Source organism: Bubalus kerabau, chromosome 5, assembly GCF_029407905.1.
Source record: "Bubalus kerabau isolate K-KA32 ecotype Philippines breed swamp buffalo chromosome 5, PCC_UOA_SB_1v2, whole genome shotgun sequence".
NCBI lineage: Eukaryota > Metazoa > Chordata > Mammalia > Artiodactyla > Bovidae > Bubalus > Bubalus kerabau.
Window position 1 is genome coordinate 13826163 of NC_073628.1, and position 10477 is coordinate 13836639.

A 10477-nucleotide genomic window follows, 5' to 3' on the forward strand; every position below is an offset into this window, starting at 1 on the left:
ACTCTTGTCAAGAACAGACTCATTAGGAAAGACCCTGTTGCTGGGAAAGATTGAAGGCAGGAGAAGAAGAGGATGACAGAGGATGAGATGGTTGGATGGCATCACTGACTTGATGGACATGAGTTTGAGCAAGCTTCTGGAGTTGCTGAAGGACAGGGAGGCCTGGCGTGCAGCAGTCCATGGGGTTGCAAAGAATCAGACATGACTGAGAGACTGAACTGAATTGAACATACCCCATAGCAAATACTATTTGTAACTGAAATACTTCTCCAGCAAGACTGGGGCTCCCTAAGGTCCCAACACTTATCCCCAGTCAAGTCTGCACCCATGCACAGAAGTCAGTGCCTAGCATTCACAAGGCATTCAGTGAGTTCTGATTGCAGGGGGACCTCCATTTTGGTAGACATAGAGGAGCAAAGGACACATTTATCCTCCTGTCTCAAACAACTCCAAAATAGACAAGATAAATGAAAGAGTAGTTTTTCACATCAAACATCTGGCAGCAGAGAATGGATTCCTGGGGTGGGAGTGGGGAGCAAGCAAGGTGAGTTCTACAATTGCCCCAACTCTAGAAATAGTTTCCAACACATACATGGAAGGGGGTATCTAGGCAGAGACAAACAGTCTACCCAAGAATAGAGATTTGAGACTTTAGATAGTTAAGAGCTCACAGGAGAAAGCTACAGATAGAACTGTGGGAAGGTACAGATGATACCCCTCCAGTTTTCAGTGGAGAGTTGATAGTATTGGTAAGAATTATAGGGAACAATGCTTGAGCCTCAAATTGAGCCAAGTCTAATTGTGTTCTCACCCACCAGAGTGGAAATTATTCATAATTCCCATGACATCTGTAGGGCCTTAAAGACAATATTGCCTTACTAGTGGGGAATAATAAATCTGGTCTAAAGGCTGTTCTCATCTCAGCTTAAAAAACTGAACAGCAAGCCTTCAAAAAGTACAACTGTTTCCAAGAAATTAACAGTGTTTGCAAACAGTGTCAGGAATAATTTATAATAATTAAAAATATCCAGTATCCAAAGGGTAAAAATGACCACATTCAACATCCAATTTAAAATTTCCATATAAACTGTGAAAGTATTTGTCCTAGTTCCTTCACAATATTTTAAAGTAATTATCCTCTAATTAAGATATCTAAATTTTAAAAGAAACGAATGGCCAGTCCAGGTTCAATGCATGATACTGGATGCTCGGGACTGGTGCACTGGGACGACTTAGAAGGATGGTAAGGGGAGGGAGGAGGGAGGGGGGTTCAGGATGGGGAACACGTGTATACCTGTGGTGGATTCATGTTGATGTAGGGCAAAACCAATACAGTATTGTAAAGTAATTAACCTCCAATTAAAGTAAATAAATTTATATTTTAAAAATGCTCTGATTAAAAAAAAGAAAGAAAGAAAGAAAAAAAATTCCCGATGTGCAAAGAAGCAAGAAAATATCCAAAATGAGGGGAAAATCAATTGGTAAAAACACGCTCAATAACTGCAAACAAATCTGGATGATATTTACCAAGTCTTTCACATACCCCAGTGAAACATTGTTTCCTCCTCTTTTGTACTTCTGGCTCTTTTCAACCAACCATAGCTCTTGTGCCACATCCTGGAATCTTGGTCCTCTGTCATTTGCAGTGATGTCCTAGTTCCATCAGTATATTGTAAAATAATTATCTCAAATTAAAATGAATATATTTAAAAAGAACAAAGTTCTGGATGTGCAAAGCAGCAAGAAAATATCCATAATGATGGGAAAATCTATTAGGAAAAACACAGTTAAAAATATACACTACATTATTAGCAAGGAAGGACATTAAAATACTTACTACAACAATAATCCTTATATTCCTGAAGCCGAAGAGTATTGAGTATGTTAAATAGAGACATGGAAAACAGTAATGGAAAGAATGTGGGAAAAAAATAATTGTCCATCACAGAACTTTGAAACAACTTTAAGAATACTAAAATGTATGTAGATGGAATCCAACAGGAAGTTAAAGACAGAAGAATAGAGAAAAGAACTTCATAATTAATGGCTGAAAACTTTCCAGATATGATGAAAGCTTTAAAACCACAAACACAGAAGCTCAATTAACTCAAGGACAAGAAGTATGACAACTGTACAAAGGCACATCCTAATTCATTGCTTAAAACAATCAACCAAAGAAACATAACCAGAAGGAAAAACAGACACAGCAGAACAAAAAAGGGGAATGACAGCAGATTAGGCATATGAAACAATGTCAGCCAGAGGACACTGGCACCACATCTTAGAGTGCTGAGAGAAATAGAATTGACTCAGAATTATATACCCAAGAAAAATACATATCAAAAACAAGATAAAATACTTTCTCAGACATACAACAACTACAAGACTGCATCACCACCAACAGACCAATGTAATAAATGTGTTATAAAAGGTCTCAAGTCAGAAGGAATTTAAAAGGAAGGGGAAATATGGATCTACAAGGGGAATGAACAGTAGCCCAAATGATCAACATGTAATATATACTAACAGCTAATTATAATTTAATGACTTTCCCAGTGGTCCAGTGGTTAAGTATCTGCTTTGCAATGCAGGGGATGCTGGTTTGTTTCTTTGCCTGAGAACTAAAATCCTACATACCACTGAGCAACTAGGCCTGCATGTCTCAATTAGAGTTTACATGCTTCAAGTACTGAGCTTGCCCTGCTCAAATAGAGATTCCTTACCACAAGGAAGATCCTGCATGCCACACGAAGACCCAACACAGTCAAAGAAATGACAAATAAATATATAATCTAATAATTATTAATAATTATCATAATTAATAATGATAGACTGGAAAGTTAAAGATGCATACCATGGATCTTAAAACTACTTTAAAAAAGTTACAGTTAATAAACAGACAAAGTCTATAAAAGGGAATCATAAAAACTACTCAGTCACAAAGAAGTCAGGGATAAAAAGACATGGTAAGAAAGAACATGGGACAAACTGAAGATGATAGAATAAACCCAGCTAGAGTTAACCCCTCAGATGTGAACCCAGACTGAAGATATACCCCAGGCCTCAGACAACAGCAGATCCCCATACACTGCACTCTGCAGCCAAAACAGAGCCTGCCAGGCTCCAGGGCCCCATGTGCCTGGGCACAGAACAGCACCAAAAGTTTATATGGAACAGTAAATTAGAAGCCTTCAATCATATGAAGTGCATCCTCTGTTTATAAAGAAATGGCATTAGAAATCAATGTTCACTGGACAGAAGAAGAAGAAGGTGCTAGCATAGTTCAGACCTTCCCTCCTTTACTACTCTAATTCTTTCCAGGAAGGAGCAGATAAATTGACAGGACTTACATCTCTTCAATACTAGATATATTTGACCTGGGACACATGTTCGATTTTCATGGTTAATTTTCCTCTCTTTGCTCATACTTGAGAACAGAGACTGCTCCTCTAAACCACAGCTCAATCACTACAAAAAAATCCAGACGATATTTGCCGAGTCGTTCACATACACCAGTGAAAAGTTGTTTCCTCCAAATTTGCACTCCTGGTTCTTTTCAACCAACCATGGCTCTTGTGCCATGTCCTGGAATTCTGGTCCTCTGTCCCTTGCAGTGATGTTCCCATACTCTAGGCTTCAATTATGCTCAATGGAATTCCCATTCAGAGTGGCCATAATACATGCAAAAATGGAAAGAACAGGCAGCTCCTTACTCTCCTGTCTTGTTCATTCACTGCATACAATCACTGAACACCTGTGTAGCAAGTCTGTTACAAACAAACCTTCAAGTTGAAAACTTTCAAACATGTAAAAGTGCATTTTAATGTGCAATCACATCAGTTAGTTCACAGATCTGACACACATTGTCTTGGGCACATCCCAGACAAGTGGGTGTGCTTTTGTGTACTTTACTGTACAGAACTGTATGGAGTACAATAAGTGTTAGTGGCTCAGTTGGGCCTGACTCTTTGCGACACCATGGACTGTAGCCCACGAGGCTCCACTGTCCATGAGATTTTTCCAGCAAGGATAAAAGGAGTGTGTTGCCATTTCCTTCTCCAGGGGATCTTCCCAATCAAGGGATTGACCCCGGGTCTCCTGCACTGCAGGCAGATTCTTTACCGACTGAGCTACAAGGGAAGATGACAGAGTACAATAGTGCAGTATTTTTATTTCAAGGTTACAATGTCTGAAAGGAAGCATAAATGCAGTGGTAATATAAATGGTACCACTATTCTATTTTTTTCCAGATTCACATTTTTAATAGCTCGTCCTGTGTACAGTGAATTAGAGTGAGGAGACCTTTCAGATCTGTTGACCTGAAACAGGTGACAGGAGTAGCTGCTATAAGGGTACCAGTGAGTTAGAGAGGAGTGTATGCATTCTGGAGACATTCAGGAGGTAAAACCTACAAGAACTGGTTTTGTTAAAGAAATACATGAATGTTGGTGGGAACGCAAACTAGTACAGCCACTATGGAGAACAGTGTGGAGATTCCTTAAAAAACTGGAAATAGAACTGCCTTATGACCCTGCAATCCCACTGCTGGGCATACACACTGAAGAAACCAGAAGGGAAAGAGACACGTGTACCCCAATGTTCATCGCAACACTGTTTATAATAGCCAGGACATGGAAGCAACCTAGATGTCCATCAGCAGATGAATGGATAAGAAAGCTGTGGTACATATACACAAGGGAGTATTACTCAGACATTAAAAAGAATACATTTGAATCAGTTCTAATGAGCTGGATGAAACTGGAGCCTATTATACAGAGTGAAGTAAGCCAGAAAGAAAAACACCAATACAGTATACTAATGCATATATATGGAATTTAGAAAGATGGTAACAATAACCCTGTATACAAGACAGCAAAAGAGACACTGATGTATAGAACAGTCTTTTGGACTCTGTGGGAGAGGGAGAGGGTGGGATGATTTGGGAGAATGGCATTGAAACATGTATATTATCATATGTGAAACGAATTGCCAGTCCAGGTTCAATGCATGATACTGGATGCTTGGGGCTGGTGCACTGGGACGACCCAGAGGGATGGTTTGGGGAGGGAGGAGGGAGGAGGGTTCAGGATGGGGAGCACATGTATACCTGTGGCAGATTCATTTTGATATATGACAAAACCAATACAATATTGTAAAGTTAAAAAATAAAATTAAATTAAAATTAAAAAAAATTTAAAAAGGTTCTACCACTTTAAAAAAAAATACTATTATATTTTTAAAAGTGTGCTTAGTTGCTTAGCTGTGCTCAACTTTGGCAACATATGGACTGTAGTCAGCCAGACTCCTCTTGCCATGGGGATTCTCCAGACAAGAATTCGGAGTGGGTTGTCCTGCCCTATCCAGGTACTGCAAGATTAAAAATGTTTCTTTTATTGTTTGTTGTTTTTATGTATTATTTGCATGAAAACTATCATAAAGCTATTAAACTACAGTAACATATAGCCATTTGTCTTAGGTGGCTGTCTAAGTAACTTTGCTGGACTTATGAAGAAATTGGGATTTTTAAACACCCTTTTGAAATGTAACTTGTTCATACACAGGGGACTTACTGTCCTGCTAAGACCTGTGGATCCAAAAGTAAGTGCATCCCCTCCAGGTCCAAGGAAGTCACATTCTTGGTTGGGATTTTAGAGGAAACGTGAGATCTCCATAATTCTAGCCATCTCAGTCCTTCAAAAGACCTAGATCAGGAGAAACTATTATTAAAGTAGAAATAGTCATTGTGTTTCTACACACTTCTAGAAAGTGTTTCTAACTCCTCAGTACTGGATCTTGTAATGCTGGTGACTGGATGGTGAAGTGATGTGAACAGAAGTAAAGAAGGTGAGACAGGTAGGTCAGAATGTGAGGTAACAAAGACAAGGTATTTAGAAGCTGAAGAGTTGAGAGAGATTTTGGACCTGAGTTGGAAAGCAGTTTTCAAAACAAATTGGGTCCTGTGGTATGTATAATCTTCACTTCAGTCCTTAGAAGATCTCTACTGACCAGTCTGTCCTTTCTTTTCTGGAGCACAGTTCAGATCCATCCAGCTGTCTCTCATTGCTGCTCCTTCCTCCTGGCTCCCACACTGTGCCCAGCTATTCAGCCTAATATATTCAGAAAAGGTTTGTTCTCTAAGGCAGACACTGCTGGCTGCCTACAAAATGATCTATTCTCTGCTTCTCTTTCAAAACTGAAAATAGTTTGTTATATAGCCATGAGCCCAGTAGCTACAGGACTGCACTTCTACCCACCTGTGCTCTTGGTCATGACTGGTGACTGAGATGCAAGCAGACCTGCAAGAGGGATTTCTTGGAAGACTGCTTTCAAGGAGCTGATTTAGCTGAGAGATGAGTCTCTTCCCTTCCCTACTGTCTTCTAACTGTTGTATGGATTTTAGTTGTGTGGCTGGAACTCCTGCAGTTGTAGTGTACAATCATGTAATGTTGGAGATGGATACCACCCTAGCTCTGGCTGGCCCACCTCCAGCTTTGTTTCAGTGGGAGAGAAAAATCAATTTTATCTTGCTAAAGTTATAGTTGTTTTAATATTTTGCAACGTGCTTCCAAATGAATCCTGATACTACTATGTGTTTAATGTGATATAGCCTTATTATTTTGTTGGGTTTAGTGAATATATTTATATTTTACATTTCTCTTATTTTTTATTTAATAACTTGATTCACCAACCACAGATATACCTAAATTGTATAACTACAAAATTATGATTATAAGCATACTTTCCTATAGATTTTGCATTTTTATACTTTCTCTTCTTTGCTTTCTTGTTTTCTCCATATTTGTACAGCCTGGGCCATTTCCTCTCTTATAACCTCATCCATATCCATATCTGCAGGCCAAAACAGGCTGAAAGCTGTGTGGGGGAACCAAAGAGCAATAAATTACAGGGACATGAATGAAGGGTGGTGGCCCTTGTTACTCATCATCAATGTTCTGTAGTAGGATCACATTCCCCTGCTCTTCTGTGGACCCACCCCCAGTTTTGCCATGACCATGGAAGATACTTCAGCCTGTGGAATTTGAGTAGAGGTGATATGTCACTTCCAAATGGAAGTATTATTTTCTGTCCCACTATCTGGAATGCAGATGTAATGACAGGGGCTGGAACAGCCATCTTACACACCAGTAAGTAGCACAGGTGGAAGATGTAACAAGAAAGAAGTGGGTCTCCATTTCTGTGGAGAGACCTGCACTAATATTATAAGAAAGAGAATTGAAATTGTACTGTATTTAAGACAATGTTATTTAAGGTTCGATTACAGTAGTTGAACCTGTAACCTAACACTCATAATAGCATAACGGATCTTAGTGTTAGCCTTGTCTTGACATTGGAGTCTGGTATAATGCAACAAGATTTACTGACGTATACTTACAAGTGAGTCAAGTGACAACCCTGCCCTCTGGAAGCTGTGGGCTAGTGTGGGTATCAGAAACTCAAGCAAGAACAAAGCAACATGGCGGGGACAGCTTCAAGATGCTGTAGGTACATTTGGGAGGGGAACCTAAATCAGTCCTTGTCTCAGGAGGCTGCTTGAAGTAGTGGACAATCCTTTATTGGTCTCCTTAAAAATAGGCCATGGTGCCAAGTTTCATGTAAATGTTATGTATTTCAAATTCCTTCCAGAGTGTTTTCCCTTTTGATCCAGTGCCTAAGATATACATTTGAGACCTGACTTGGGAAGATTGCAAATGCCCCAGGGCAACTAAACCGGAAGGCCACAACTACTGAGTGCCCTAGAGCCTGTGATCTGCATCAAGAGAAACACAGGATTGAAAAGCCAGTGTACTGCAATTACAGAGTAGCCCCAGCTGGCTGCAAATAGAGAAGTCCTGAGCAGCAATGAAGAACTAGTGCAGCCAATTTTTTTTTTTTTAATATGAGGAAATTAACAATAACACAAGAATTGTGGGAGACTTTAATATCCCACTCACACCTATGGATAGATCAACTAAACAGGGAAATAACAAGAAAACACATACTTTAAATGATACAATAGACCGGTTAGACCCAATTGATATCTACAGGACATTTCACAACAAAACAATGAATTTCACCTTTTTCGGAGGTGCACATAGAACCTTCTCCGAGATAGAGCACATCCTGGGCCATAGATCTAGTCTTGGCAAATTCAAAATAACTGAAATAATTCCAAGTATCTTTTCTGGTCACAATGCAGTAAGATTAGATGTCAATAACAGGAGAAAAACTATTAAAAATTCCTACATATGGAGGCTGAACAACATGCTGTTGAATAACCAACAATTCACAGAAGAAATAAAAAAGGAAATCAAAATATGAATTCATTTCTGTTCAGTACAGTCTCTCAGTGGTGTCCAACTCTTTGTGACCTCGAGTCACAGCACGCCAGGCCTCCCTGTCCATCACCATCTCCCGCAGTTCAATCAAACTCACGTCCATTGAGTCAGTGATGCCATCCAGCCATCTCATCCTCTGTCATTCCCTTTTTCTCCTGCCCCCAATCCATCCCAACATCAGAGTATTTTCCAATGAGTCAATTATTCGCATGAGGTGGCCAAAGTATTGGAGTTTCAGCTTTAGCATCATTCCTTCCAAAGAACACAAGAAATGAATAAAAATGAAAACACAACAACCCCAAAACTATGGGACACTGTAAAAGCAGTGTTAAGGGGAAGGTTCAAAGCAATACAGGCTTACCTCAAGAAACAAGAAAAAAGTCAAATAAATAACCAAACTTTACACCTAACACAACTAGAAAAGGAAGAAATGAAGAGCCCCAAGGTTAGTAGAGGAAAGAAATATTAAAAATTAGGGCATAAAAAACTGCAAAAGAAACAAAGGAGACCATAAGAAAAATCAACAAAGCCAAAAGATGCTTTTTTGAGAGGTTAAATAAAATTGACAAGCCATTACCCAGGCTCATCAAGAAACAAAGGGAGAATCAAATCAACAAAATTGGAAATGAAAATGGAGAGATCACAGCAGAAAACACAGAAATACAAAGGATCATAAGAGATTACTATCAGCAACTCTATGCCAATAAAATGGACAACTTGGAAGAAATGGGCAAATTCTTAGAAAAATAACTTTCCAAAACTGAACCAGGAAGAAATAGAAAATCTTAACAGACCCATCACAAGCACAGAAATTAAAACTGTAATCAGAAATCTTCCAGTAAACAAGAGCCCAGGGCCAGACGGCTTCACAGCTGAATTCTACCAAAAATTTAGAGAAGAGCTAATACCTATTCTACTCAAACTCTTCCAGAAAATTGCAGATGAAGACAAACTACCAAACTCATTCTATGAGGCCACCATCACCCTAATACCAAAACCAGACAAAGATGCCACATATAGGCAAATATCACTGATGAACACATATGCAAAAATCCTTAACAAAATTCTAGCATCAGAATCCAACAACACATGAAAAAGATCATACATCCTGACCAAGTGGGCTTTACCCAAGGGATGCAAGGATTCTTCAACATGGGCAAATCAATCAATGGAATACACCACATTAACAAATTGAAAGATAAGAACCATATGATTATCTCAATAGATGCAGAGAAAGCCTTTTAAAAAATTCAATATCCATTTATGATAAAACTCTCCAGAAAGCAGAATAGAAGGAACATACCTCAACATAATAAGAGCTATATATGACAAACACACAGCAAACATTATGCTCAAAGGTGAAACATTGAAAGCATTTCCACTAAAGTCAGGAATAAGGCAAGAGTGCCCCCTGTCATCATTACTATGCAACATAATTTAGGACATTTTGGCCACAGAAATCAGAGCAGAAAAAGAAATAAAAGGAATCCAGACTGGAAAATAAGTAAAACTCTCACTGTTTGCAGATGGCATGATCCTCTACATAGAAAACCAAAAAGACTCTACCAGAAAATTACTAGAGTTAATCAATACATATAGTAAAATTTCAGGATATAAAAACAACACACAGAAATCCTTTGCATTCCTATACACTACTAATGAGAAAATAGAAAAGAAATTAATAAAACAATTCCACTCATCGTTGCAATGAAAAGAATAAAATACTTAGGAATATATCTACCTAAAGGAACAAAAAAATTATATATAGAAAACTATAAAACACTGGTGAAAGAAATAAAGAGGACACTAATAGATGGAGAAATATACCATGTTCATGGATCAGAAGAATCAATATAGTGGAAATGAGTATACTACCCAAAGTAATCTATAAATTCAACACAATCCCTATCAAGCTACCAACGGTATTTTTCACAGAACTAGAACAAATAATTTCACAATTTGTATGGAAATACAAAAAACCTTGAATAACCAAAGCAATCTTGAGAAAGAAGAATGGAACTGGAGGAATCAACCCGCCTGACTTCAGGCTCTATTACAAAGCTACAGTCATCAAGACAGTATGGTACTGGCACAAAGACAGAAATATAGATCAGTGAAACAAAATAGAAAGCCCAGAGATA